Consider the following 15,013-nt stretch of genomic DNA (forward strand, 5'->3'; position numbering starts at 1 on the left):
TGGGTTATTCTCTCTAAGTCACCCTGTAAAAGTACTAACTTGATATCGTCCGCGCATGCGCGCCAGAAGCAAGAATGTACAAATTTTCCTTTTTTTTGTCAGCTGTTTGGATACCTTCTTTTGCTATCTAACTTGAACCTGAAACGTGAATGTGTATCCCCTATTGAAACACACGTTGCAAAACATTTTAGGAAAAATAACTTCCATAGAGTATTATGGGTAGAGTAAACATTTTCAAACGTCATTTTCCACGTGTTTTTTTCTCCAAGGGCATTGCACATTCGTGATTCTGGCATGACAGAGCCTATATATTGATTATATCATACAAGTAGAATTTGATAAAATTGCATTGTAAGATGCATGGTAATTAGCTGAGCTGAATAAAGACATTCCTTAGTTTTGACATATTTTTTAAATAAAAATAAATTTCTATTTGGAAGTTTTTATTTTGGAGAATCTCACGGTTTGCGCACCACTGTATTAGAGCATGGTGTTTTCATGTTAAAGGTATTAACTCCCCTTGAAGTAGATAGATAGATAGAACCGCTCACAACCCCGGACTGGTGCAAAGCACATTACTTCCATTACCTCAAAAGAGGCAGTGTTGTGTCGGAAAAGTTAGCAAAGATTTAAAGTGGTGGCTCCCCTTGCCCCATGCTCGCAAGTTTTGAATCACTCGCGTCGTTCTCCCCATGACGACAGCCATCAACTCGATATAACATACAAGCCATTTGACAAAAATGGGTGACTGAATCCAATGACTAGGGAGAAAAAGTAACTCCCATTAAAGTAGTTTCTCTCACCAGATTCACTCATAAGATGACCAAATATTTTAGTACAACATCAATTCCTTCACTACTGATAAGAGTAGTCAGTAATAAGAACAATTTACGAGCATAATCACATAATTTATTGTGAAAACAGTTGTCTTTATTCGGTAATCCACACAGATTCATGTACTATGATAATATCTTTCAAAAAGAACATTATCCGTAAAGTGCCATTATGGATGAAATAAAGAAGAATCGGAGTTTTCACTGCGTGTCTTTCAATCGGGAAATGAAGTGTCGATGTTGAACTTATTCGAAACTTTTAAAAATTGGAAATACAACGTTTTCGATTATATGGAGCGTAAATTCTTGTACTTCTTTCTCTATATGATACAGATTTTTCGGATTCTTGTGTCGAGAAATTTGTTTCCCTCTTTGGAATCATGCTGAAAGACCCACGAAAAATGGATTTCCAATATAAGGTTGGTTTTTTTTTGTCCCTTATATATAAAAGTCGAAGAATGGAACATTGAAATTCTTTTACTGTATCATAGTATAGTATAGTATAGAACCGAGCACTGTATCAGACGTTGAGAAACCTCCTGAAGGAATCCACTAAGCATTGAAAAACGAGGATAAATCAGGGAAAACACAGAAAAAAAACATACTCGACGATATTTAATCTCTCATAAAAACTTTCCTGCAAGATACAAATATTTTGAGAAACATTCCAAAATACGTTGTAAGATAAAAGTATTTCAAGAACTTCGGCGGAAACAATGTAGAACAAATCTTGTTCGCTACACATATTAGGGTGCCACGTGAGATGGCAAAATACGTACGCAGTAATGTAAATAAACAGGGAAAAAACCGATAGTTTATGTCACGCAATAATAATTTCCCATGCAGTGTAAAGTTTTTAATTCGCTGATGTCAATGATGCCGAACTACAAGTATGCTCAACGCCGCTTATTAAAATCACGGATAATGTTATCATTTGGACATTGTTATCCCTTTTCCCAAAAACGGAACTGACCAAAATCCTAATAGGGAGAAAAATGTGTTTTTGTTATCGGGAATTGGTATAATGTTATCATTTTTCGTTATTTCGAACTTATTTTTTCTCCTGTAAAAGTTATCGTTATCACCATGCAAGAGCATAACATTTCGGAGGCTACACAATATGTTGTCACCTCCCTCCCTTATTGACAAACACACATTTCTGTAGTTAACTTTGCAATCAGTATTCGTTGTGATCCATGTACGTGTGGTGCTGCTTTTGCAATGGCATTTCTATAGTAACAGACAAAAATATATATGCCTGAAAAAGCCCTTTCCTTCAGTTCTTGATCAGTTTCTTTCGGTTGACCAGATTCAAATTTATTTTTTCCGACGGTCTTTCTCAAGGTATCCATGAAGCGTATTGTACATTAAAAAATGCATCGTAATCTGTGATATTTATTAGACAGTTCCATTACAATGCTTCAAAACGGCTAAATAATAAAAATGCAGGTTTTTAGATGAAAGGGGAAAAAAGGGAAGTCCCGTTTTTAAAATTAAAGAAAAAAATGGAACGATTGAAGATATTATTTTTATTCATACAATAATGTTGGCCGAGGCCTAAACATGAGAATGCGGTTGATGGTGACAGAAAAACGGTTTTATACTTTTCGAAAATAAAAGTGGCGTGGGTGAATCAACAACAGTGGAGGGGAGAGAGTTCCAGTTAGAAATGGTATGTGGAAAAAAGCTAAGTTTAAAGCAGTCGGTGGAAGCGGAGATAGGGTTAATCTTAAGTGGATGATTAAGTCTAGTGGAGAGATATGTTGGCTTGGAAATAATACCGGTGTTATCGATATTTAAAAAGCCGTGGAGAATTTTGAAAAGCATGGTTAATCGATAAAGAAGGCGGTGAGTATTTAGAGGGAGAAGATTAAGTTCGCGTTCAAGTTCAGAGACAGCGACATAGGAGGACCAACTGTTATGGATAAAACGGGCGGACTTATTTTGTATTGATTCCAGCTTCTCGATATTGCTAGCAGTGTAGGGGTCCCAAATTTCGGAGGCATAGGAGAGGACTGGAAAAATATAGGTTTGATACCAGAGAAGTCTAACCTTACGAGTAGAGTGTTTTAGATTGCGATGAAGGAAAAAGAGTTTATTGAGGCATTTTTGATAGATGTAATCGATGTGTTTATTCCAGCGCAGGTCTGCTGATATGATAACATCGAGGTATTTGTAATGAGAAACTTGGGATATGGACGAGTTATTAAAAGAGTATGAAAATTCGAGAGGTGAGGTTTTACGTGAAATCCTCATGAGAACCGTTTTAGAGATGTTAAGAAGTATTTGCCATGTGGAGCACCATTGAGAGATGGAATTGAGATTGTGTTGGAGAAGTTCTTGGTCTGACTCGTGAGTTATGGTGCGGTAAATTACGCAATCATCAGCAAAAAGTCTTGTGGTACAGTTGAGGGTTTCAGGGAGATCGTTAATGTACCCTGCTGGCCACCCAAATTGCAACACCAAGAAAGACATGAGATATCGCAACAATATTTATTTTGTAGATAACATGTTGACCAAGCATCAAATGATTAAATTTATAGACTTCTGTGAAGTGTGGTTTCTGCCAAAATCAGTAGCCTGAGTAGCCGCCATTGTTGGAGATCACCGCTGCCACACGCCTCGGCATTGATTCAAAGAGACTTTGGATGTGTTCTTGGGGTACAGCAGACCAAGCAGCTTCCACGCGTTGCCAAAGTTGATCTGGTGTGGCAGCTGGGGATGTAATCTGGGTCAATCGTTGAGCAACCATGGACCACATGTTTTCTATCGGCGAAAGATCCGGAGAGCGAGCTGGCCAGGGAAGCAATTCAATCTGGCGATTGACGAAGAACCTTTGGACAATGCGTGCCACGTGTGGTCGCTCATTATCCTGTTGAAATATGGCTGTGGGCAAGCCCTGAAGGTAAGGAAGGACAACTGGCTCCAACACCTCGGAGATGTAGCGCTGGCTTTTTAAAGTACCGGCAATGCGTACTAGAGGAGTGCGAGAGTGATATCCAATACCTCCCCATACCATAATACCCGGTGCAGGACCAGTGTGGCGATGCATAACGTAGCTGTTCAGCATCCTCTCTCCACGGTGTCTCCAGACTCGAATCCGACCATCGTGGTGTTGCAGACAGAAGCGTGACTCGTCAGTAAAGACAATTTTATTCCATTGTGCCGTCCACATCCTTCTTTCATCGCACCATTGGCGGCGGAGACGTCTGTGGTTCTGCGTCAAGGGTAGACGAAGCAATGGACGTCTTGCGGACAGACCACTCTGCTGTAAACGGCGTCGAATGGTACGCGCAGACACTGGATTATGCGGTGCAGACTGAATGTGCTGTGCTATGGTTCGTGATGTGGCTGAGCGATCCGTCACTGCCATACGCACAATACGCCTGTCATCACGTGAAGTGGTGCACTGAGGTGGATGCGATCGAGCACGTCGGTCCGTCGTACCCTCCTGCATCCAACGATCACATATCCGCATTACAGTTGTTTGGTTTCGTCCAACACGACTACCGATTTCCCTGAAAGATAATCCACAATCTGGGTAGGCCACTATCCTTCCTCTGTCGAACTCGGATACTTGATCAAAAGATGATCGTTTTTTTGAAAAAACCACAAGAAAAACACAATTGCCGTACTTCAAATCGTCGAAATCTCCAAGCCTTAAATAGCGCTTTGAAGTGGCGCCACAGGCGCGCGTGATGTGCGTCTGCGCTGAAATTCTAATCATTTGTATATCTCACCTCCGCTAATGCATGTTGTAAATTTCATATTATTTGCATGCTTCCTTCAGGTTGTGCATTTACGGTGGCCAGCAGTGTATATTGAGAATAGAATTGGGGAGATTACTGATCCTTGAGGGGTTCCAGAATTTACGGTGGCCAGTGGAGAGTTGTGGTCTTTGAAATGGACAAATTGTTTGCGATATTTTAAGAAGGCTTCTAACCAATTAAGTAGTTGGACGTTTAGGCCGAGGGTGGAAAATTTAAAAAGTAATTTATCGTGAGGGACTTTGTCATACGCTTTTGAGAAAAATAAGAAAATGACGTCAGTTTGTAAGTTTTTATCGATGGTTCCCGAGAGGTCATGGAAGAAAAGGGTCAATTGAGAAGAGGAGGGGGGGAGAGAGAACGTCTAAAGCCATGCTGATTAGGGAAGAAAAATTTTATGGAGTCAAGATGGGCGCGGATTTCCTTTGCTATTGTGTGTTCAATAATTTTACAGCAAGATGAGGTGATTGCAATAGGTATGAAATTGAGGGGATCGGTAAGAGGCCCAGATTTATGGATTGGAATGATTTTGTTTGTTTTCCAGTCAGAGGGTAGAATGGAGGAATTTAGAGAGACATTGAAAATGATCAAAAGATGTAACTGATCAACACCTCCTAGGAATAGAAGGCCTCCGCACGCTGCTCTTGACATCAGCAAGTAGTCTATTTTCCCCTAGAATATTCGGGAAAAAAAATTCCGCTGCTCGTACCAATATCATCGTTGTGCGGAAAAGGAACGATCCGACTCAGAATTGGATGTTTCTATGCCCCACATCTAACCATCATGTGGTATTTGGGAGTGAACCAAGAAGATTGTACCGAGCCGCCTGATCAAACGGCATCCAATTTTTTCCGATATAATTTTTCTCTATTCGACAAATTCCACAATCGGATCCCGACATAATGAATTCCTATTTAACGAATTTTATTATCGGATCCCGATATAATTTGCCTCTATTTCACAAATATCACAATCGGACCTCGGTATTACGTATCACTTAAAATTATTACACTTAAAAATTATTAATTACATTTTTTTTAGCATTTATCATATTTTGCAAAACAATGTTCTTTTCCACTCGATTATAAGACTCAGATTTTATTTTCTCTACCACTCTATACAATGTGTGCCATAAGTTCATATATAGAGTTTAGACATTTATATAAAATATAAACGAATGGCTATAATATTATTATTATTTGAATGCGATTTGCGAAAAAGTTATTCTGACGAAAGAGGATTTTGGCACAGGAAAAGAAAGTAGTTCAAATTTTGAAGATATATAGAGGACACTGCACGAAAGCAGTACCGTCTTAAGGCATGGGTCCACCCGGGCACTGCGGCCTCACAAAAATGGGATCTGGTTGAGATTTTCGAAAATTTGCTTGGTAGGGCCTCAGAAAAATCATTTGGCCCGGGGGGCCCATGATGCTCTTAAGACGGCCCTGCACGAAAGTCCGGCAGTGATGAATAAACCTGGATCTTTCTTCGATCTCTTTTGTGTCTGGGAAACGTTGTTATAAGCTTCAGCCGGCGATTCGTGACAGGTAAAACAACTTCACCAATAGTGCTTTTTCCACCAATGGTCAACATGACATTAAAAATCTTACGTAAGGTAACAGGCCAGTAACAGGAAAGTTTAGAAATGAGCTGTTAATCATAGCCTAATCATTTTGCATTTTATGTTCCACATATTTCGTGATTTGCTTTCATGCAGCGTCATCTATTGACAAAAATTATAACTAATTTACTTTTTCTGTATCGAAAAAAACCTTTCATGAGAATAACTTTTTCGAAATTCACAATCAAATGTATGTGTTCCTTACAATTAAAAAAAAATTAAACTATTCACGGATTCATGGAAGACCTTGTATATTTTGTAACAGCTGGTTACAATAATAATAAATAAATATTAATTCTTATTATTTCACTATTACGTATCAAGTGTGTCTGGTAGACAAAATGTAATTCTGCAATCATTGTAGATTATGTATGGCGTTCTTTGCTGCACAAGCGGAGTCTCAATAGATGATTTTGTTCTTGGTATGACTCCTGAAGTTTGGGTCTGTCTAGGTCACGCCCAGGTACGATATCTTGTCGCTCTATGATGATCCTCGTATTCGATGGGACATCTCTTTGTGAGCCACATGTGTTCACATTCAACTTGGCATTGTTGTAAGCCTTGAATCGTTCGACATTTGTGATCAGCTCCTGGAGGTTATTTAGCGGCTTCCTGTCGGTCGAAATTAACATAACATCATCAGCGTATAAACCTTCGGTACCAAGATACTCCTTGGTACTTTAAGATAATCTTCCATGAAAATATTGTGTATCATCGGGTCCAAGCTGGAACCGTGGTTAATTCTTCCGGTTAGCTTCACTCTGGAGCACCAAAGTTTTTCTGCCTCACCGATCAGCACAAAGATTTGAAAGCGTCGTCCATGTATTCCCACATCAAGGAACTTGCTCGAAACTACTTCGAAAAGCAAGAAAGGTCGTGTCACCAACATCTCAGATAGATCTCCAATTATGATTTCAAATGTGAATGCCCAGCACTGTGGACGGAGGCTTTGTTTCTTCGTTTCCCGTCGCAGTGGAGGCGCTGTGTATATAATGTATATTTTGTGTACATTATGTATTTAGACCATACTCAAATCTCTCCCACTTCAACAAGCCAGCTTCTTCTTCTTTCTTGCACACAAGTCTTTTCTACACTACTTCTTTCCAAATCCTAGGCTGCGGTCTCCGACCCTTATGTGCCACTGGGCAAACATGTAATTTTTCTCCCCAGTCAATTGGTTCAGCTGTCCATTTCAGTCAAATGTCTTGTACGTTGCATCGAGTTGATGGCTGTCTTCATTGGGAGAACGACGCGAGTGATTCGATACTTGCGAGCAAGGGGGAGTCACCACTGTAAATCTTTGCTAACTTTTCCGACACAACTCTGCCTCATTTGAGGTAACGGAAGTAAGGTGCTTTGCATCAGTCCGGGGTTGTGAGAGGTTCTATCTATCCAATTATGATGCTCGCACGTTTCTGAAACATCTTAGGTCTAAATACATCCTCCATACAAAATATGTATCCGAATTTTGAAAAATTTGTGTGCGGTTGTGTATGCATGTATGTATATCTTTGGAAATATTCAATAGTTCAGCTTTTGGTAATGTTTAAGACAGTCTCATGTACGAGGACATCAAACGTGTGACAAACTGATGGATAAGACAATTTTCCGCAACAAAATGTAATTTTCTTTTCCTCCTTCAAATATTATAATTTTATGCCATATTTTATAGCCTACAAGTGTAGCATTGTGTTACTCCATGATGAAGAATGGGGCTCTTTTGAGCTCGGCGGTCCGTATAACGGTCACCGAACAATGCGATTTTTGTGATTTTAATATTGTTTTCAAAAATGATAAATAGGGGCTACCCCTCAATCATAATCAAATTTTTGAGTTCATATTTATCTTTTCGGACCTTTCAGGTCAAGAAAAACGACTCAATCGGAAAAAAGGCGTATGACCGCAGGAATTAACCAAGGTTCCAGCTTGGGCTCGATGATACACAATATTTTCATGTATCATTATCCTATGATACCAAAGGGTATCCTGGGTTTATATGCTGACGATGTTATATTGATTTCGACCGTCAGGAAACCCTTGAAGGCGATAAGTAACCTCCAGGAACTGATCACAAATGTCGAAAGATGGAACGTATACCACAATGCCAAGTTGAATGTGAACAAATGTGTGATGATGTGGCTCACAAAGAGGTGTCCCTTTGAATACGAGGATCATCATAGAGCGACAAGATACCGTGCCAGGTTCAGACCCTGTTAGAGAATCTCAAATGGCAACCATTAGTATCACCATTTGAATTTGGTACAAAGGAAACATTATTTTCATCCAAAAAATTTTGACCTTCCTTAACACATTTTGCTTTATGTGTAGGCCTACCTTTTTTACTAATTACTGGCAATTTACCATCTGTTTCAAAGCGAAAGCTTTTTTTGAAACCATTAGCCAGTTTATGTATACAATCAAAACCATCCAAATTATTAAAAAATCTGACAGCTTCAATTGTTAATTTACGGCATATTTCACCATTTGATGGTTCTACCAGATACTCGACATACATTGAAATTACATCCAATAACTCTCTAATCACTTCACAGTCATCAACAAAACCATCATTGCCTGCATCATGCCGAGCTTGAACCCAGGGAAACAAACCTCCCGCAAAGGTTTCGAGATCCCTCCCTTTGTCATCGTGAGCATTTTCCGCAAGCCTTCGAAGCCCCAAAATTTGGGCCCTGTCAACGGGATTTGAATACATACAGCACAGTGGCATGACACAGTTGAAAACGACGAGCCACATCTATGGTCAGGGCCAGGTTTTTACCCTGGGGAAGAACGTAAGACCAAAACAAACCCCGGGAAAACGTTTCGGAAACTTGGAAGACAACCGCTGTCCATTGAACTATCAAGACCGTTGATCCGTGTCGATACGCAAAATCTCGTAACTATTAGGCGAAAACACACGTCATTATACTGACGAATTGAAGATTCGAAATACCACTTTCCAGAGAGCAAAAACCGTTGCGACTAGTCGATTAGATCTGATTTTTCACAAAATTAAAGAAGTAATTACGTCGTTCAAAGTCGTATTACAAGTCCTTCAAAAGACACCATTCAACCATACCCTGTAATAACAACAATGACTTGCACCCTCCAATTACAACTCCTCTAGATATCACTCTTATAGTACACGGATCTCCATTATTTTAATTCACTGAATCCGTGAATAGTTTATTTTTTCATCTTAATTTATTAATAACAAATTAAGATTAAATAATTAATTATTTTTTAATCTTTAGGAACTGATATATTTGATTGCGGAAAAAGTTATTCTCATGAAGGGGTTTTTTTTTTTTTGATACAGAAAAAAAATTAGTTGCAATTTTCGTCACTAGATGAAAGCAAATCACGAAATATGCGGAACAGAGTTCTTATAAAATGGAAGATGTAGTTTGAAGAACCAAGTTTTTTTTTTGATGTACAAACAAATCGTTCACCCAGTGTTGATACATGGTTTCCCAGCTTGGGCTTTCGCATCTAAGAGCAACATATACAAATCATAACGATTCCAGAATCGCGTCCTCAGGCGCTTCACTGGAGCACCAGAATTTTTTCCGCCTCACTGATCTGCACAAAGATTTGAAGGTGTCGTCCATGTATTCCCACATCAAGGGACTATCTCGAAACTACTTCGAAAAACAAGAAATGTCGTGTCACACGAACATCTGAGAGAGATGTTCAATGATGATGCTCGCGAGTTTCTGAAACATTTAAGGCCTAAAAACATCCTCCATACAAAATATGTGTCCGAATTTTCAAAAATGTGTGGGGGTACGCTTGTATATATATATATATTGTAAATACTCAAACATTCGATAATTCTTCTTTCAAAACAATGTTTAAGACAGTTTCACGAACGAAGATATGAAATGTGTGACAATCTGGTGGATAAGACAATTTTCCGCAACAAAATGTTATTTTCTCTTCCTCCTTCAAATATTATCATTTTATACCAATGTCTTATTGTGTTACTCCAAGATGAAGGAGAATAAGGCTCTTTTGAGCTCGGTGTTCTACGTAACGGTCACGGCCATGGGCAATGTGAAATCATCAATTTTGTGGATCATTTATCGTCAATACCACGGAGAGATACCGTCAGCCTCCCCATATTCACGGTTTTAATTTTACCCTTTATTGGAATTTGTCTTTTTTGACAAAACTCAGCAATCGTCATTCACGTGCTGTGTTTACAAAATTTGAGTATTGCGTGTTTAGGATGGCTCATTTTTCTAGTGATGCTAATAATGCTTCAAGCAGACAAAAAAAGTGTAAACTTTAAAAGAGAAATTGGATATACTAACTATGCTTGGCGAAAGTGTGTCAATTGCTGCCGTGGTCCGCTATTACGGAATCAACGAATCTACGGTGAGATATATCAGGGAAAAGGAATCTGAAATTCGATCGGCCGTGACTTTAGTTGCACCTGTGGCACCAAAACACTTTGCATTGCCTACGGGATCCATGTGTTTCTCGTGTAGAAAATGCTGGGTTTTTTGTTTTTTTGTTTTTTTTTTGTTGGTAGAAGACTGCTTCAAAAAAGATATTCCCTGTAGATTGTAATATTATACAATAATATACAATATATATATTGAAGTACCTAATAGAAGCAGACTTTCTAAAAGATATTTTCTATGCTTGGGGGTTTTCTCCATAATAACCTATTACTTATGTGCTTGGGGAGGGGCATACCAAACTAACATTGAAAAACTAAGCAACATATATAATGAAATAAGAAGTATGATAATGGATCCATACCGTGAAAACAATAATGATATAAATAGTCATACTTTTAACATCCCACAACTATATATTTACAGAGTGATTAACTTCTTAACAAGAAACAACGAATGGTTACAGAGAAAAACAAATAGAATCTCGGTAAGATTTAAAAGCGAATATATCAAATACCAAAAACTAAAACCATCTCTTCCAGAAAAGTTTCTCTTTCAATGCACCTAAAATAATGAATTTTTTCCAATCGGAGTACCAAAAAACTAACAATACTAACAAAAGTATGGAATATATCAATACGTAAAAACGTCTGAAATAATGAAAATGATATTTTCCTAGCATTATGAAATGTTTCCTTGTATTATGAAATGTTTTGATTGCTTTATTTCATTTTCACATGTCCTGCTAATAGCATTGCTACACTCTATCACATAAATTATGTCTTGCACACTGAATCACCCACAATATATATAATTTTTGAACTTTTTGCGAAACCTTCACAATTGTGAAATTACAATCGCCTTTTTTATATTTTTCTCTGATAAATTTTATCTCATTGCTTTATGTCTTCATGCAAATAGAAAACCTAATAACATTGTAATGTACTTTGGTTCAAATTGACGGCTAAACAAATAGAAATATTCAAAGGAAGAGAAAAAATATGTATATATATGTATCACATTCATTATATTATTATCACTATTTTACTTTTTTGTTTTTTATTTCTTATTTAATTATTATTATTTTATTTTCGTTTTTTTCTCTTTCTCTCATGTTTCTTGTGTACACAGAGAAGATATAAATCTTATAGGAAGGATAATTTTCCCTTGGGCCACATAGATGTCTTTATTGTGTGTGCGCGCGCTCAATTTCATATGTATATTTGTGTATTGTCAAATTTTAAAAAAAAGGAGATAAATTTTACTCTTCCACATAAAGGGATGGTGAAGCGTTTATTTCATCAGAATTTTATGCAAGTAAAAATGCTGGTTTCATAATATTAAGAAACGATTCAGATTACGCAATGTAAAAATCACTGGCGATCAAGCCTCTGCCGATCAAACGGCAGCTAGAAAATTTCCAAACACTTTGCAGAAAATTATTGAAGAGAAGGGTTATGCACCTCAGCAGGTGTTCAAAACTAACGAAACTACATTATTTTGGAATGAAATGCCGCAAAGAATATTTATAACCCAAGAAGAAAAGCGAGCCCCTGGTTTTAAGTAAATGTTGTTTTGAGTAAATGTATATGGTTACATGACAAAGCCCACTATCATTTTCAAATCTACGAATCCACGAACATTGAAGGAAAAGACTCAGAGCTCCCACAATATTTTGGATGAACAATAAAAATGCTTGGACTACGAAAACTCTTTTTCCGGATTGGTTTAAACGGTGTTTCGTTCCGGAAGTCTGGAGGTACCTTGAGAGTGAAGGCATGCCATTCAAAGTTCTTTTGATACTGGATAATGCTCCTGGACAAGCAGATGTCAATGAGTTCAAAGCTGATAGTACGGAAGTTCTTAACATGCCTCCTAATACAACATCTATTATTCAGCCCCTTGATCAGGGGAGTATGTACGCATTCAAGGCTCACTATACACGTCTTCAATGTAGATGGTTGTACACGCAATAGAAGAAGATGCAAATGTAGAAAATGTCTTGAAGGTATGGAATAATTACACTGTCGCCAATTCCATTACTGTCATCACTAGAGCCGTGGCAACTCTGAAGAGAGAAAAACAGTCAACTCGAGTTGGATTAACCTTTGGCCATAATATGCACTCCAGAATACAACCATTTCTACAGAGCTAACTGAAGAGAACTTTTTTTTTTTTTTTTATAAATATGATTATCACATATTCCCAAGAGGTCTTTACGATCTGTCCAGTGAATTGGTTAGTGTTAGTAGGCATCCATGCCCGAACCAGAATTCGAACCCAGACCTGCGCAGTCACAGGCTAGTTCCTTAACCACTCGACTGCCAAGCGGCAATAAAAGACTGTCACGTTAGCGAAAAAAGTGGGTGGAGAAGTGTCTAATGATATGGATATAGAAGAAGTCGAACAGCTAATTAATAGCAATTCAGAGGCATTGACCGTGGAGGAATTAAAGCAGCTGACTGAAACTGAAGCGGTACCAGATGAAGAGTTTCGAGATAAAGAAGTGAAGACGAGTTCACCATGAGCTGAATGGCATAGCTGAAGAGCTTCGCAAGTTCACATCTTAACAATAGATTATTTTCATCACATAAATCCCTCTATGGTACGTTCTTTACATGTAGGAAAATTGGTAGAGGAAGCCTTGTCAACATTTTTCAACATACTTGATGGTATGAAAAAGAAGTAACGGCAAACAGAAATCACAATCTTCTTTCAGAAAACATTGCCACTAATCACTCTGCGCCCTTTTTTACATTCGATTCTACATCTGCGTCATTTCACTCTTCTCATGATGTTCAGTAAACGAGATATACAAGAAAAACACTATAGTTTCGGTAATTCGCGGATTTCCCGTATCCGCGGTCATCCCCGGAACGTAACCCTCGCGACTACGGGGGGCGACTGTAGATCAAACGATGGACAAAGCCTATTACTAAAAGAAATTCTAACAATTGCAGAATATTCTGTCAGAAAACTTTTCGATGAATGTGGATGTAGATTTTATTTCTATTCCGTGTATGCCGATACATTCGCCCATTTCATACTTTAGCATTTGCCTGATAACCGTGGTATACGGATATAGTAGAAAATAAGCATCTTCTTTATTACCGTATGAGCTTTAGTTATTGCCTTTTCTGACAGCATGAAGAATTGCTTCCTGGAATCTCTACTTATTTCCTCCTGGAATAAAGATCACTAAACTGCATTTCTAACATAATGTTAGCCTTATCGGTACAGTAGATATACATATGATAAGGTGTATGAGCATACTAATTCTTTACTTTCAAAAATAGCTCACACATACACAACATATTTTTGATTCCCAATCATAAATTATACAGTGTGTATTACTTAAATATTTTGGTATAGGAGCCTAAGTGCGCCCCTTTATATTGAATCTGCATCTGTTTCAGATTCTACTTCCGAATTAATAGTGGAATATTCACTGCTTCCAGTTATTATCAAAATACTTTATTATTCATCAGATAGCTCAAGACTTGTAGTTTTCTCGTTGGAAATCTTTGTAAAATAATTTTCTGTTTCCCATAAGATCTCTCGTCCGTTTGGTGGTGCTTCTTTCTTTGTGTACTGACACTGTATCACATAGTGTATCGCGCTTCCCGAATGGCCACATCTACAAGTGCTGGTCTGGCTGATTTTGAATCTTTGCATGTATTCACCCAATGGACCGTGTTCTGTACGGAACATTACTATTTCTCTCGGCATGACTTCTTTCATTTTACCCACTTATTATTATAAGTGGGTAATACTAATAATTATTAGTATTACGTCCAAGACCTTTCTTGGACTACTACTTTCTTGGGTAATACTAATAATTATTAGTATTACGTCCAAGACCTTTCTTCCAGTTGTGCATATTTGCCAATGGTGTTGCCATTTCTCTGACACTTCTTGCGAGTCCCACCAAATATCTGTCTTGGGGGGAGGGGCTTGGCTCCAGGAGAGGGGAGGGGCAATGATGAGCACCGAGATGCTCGTGGTAAAAAGGAAAGAGTTCATTTTTACATGTAAAAATGGAAATCTGCCCTTTAATTTTTTTCCAGATAGGGAGCGCATTGCCTTCTATTTCACTTGCGAAGATCTGTTTATTTGCTCGTAGAATTTCGATGTCCGGAGGAATGATAAAATAATATTGTATATTATATATGTATATTAAATAATATATAACATATATCCGTATCTTCTCAGCCACCTCGTTGAGCATTTTGCCTGTTGTGGCGGTGTATTTGCATTTGTACAGCTTCCTTATATAATATAGGGATTTTTTTTCTGCACAGCTTTTAAAATCTCTGTGCATTAAGTATTCTTAATTTCAAGTTCTTAAAATCTCGGGAGCATTCTCAGACTCCAAACGTCCATTTG

This window comes from Pholcus phalangioides, unplaced genomic scaffold (assembly GCF_987345545.1).
Source record: "Pholcus phalangioides strain wild (caught in Gottingen) unplaced genomic scaffold, Ppha-v1.0 ptg000003l_1, whole genome shotgun sequence".
NCBI lineage: Eukaryota > Metazoa > Arthropoda > Arachnida > Araneae > Pholcidae > Pholcus > Pholcus phalangioides.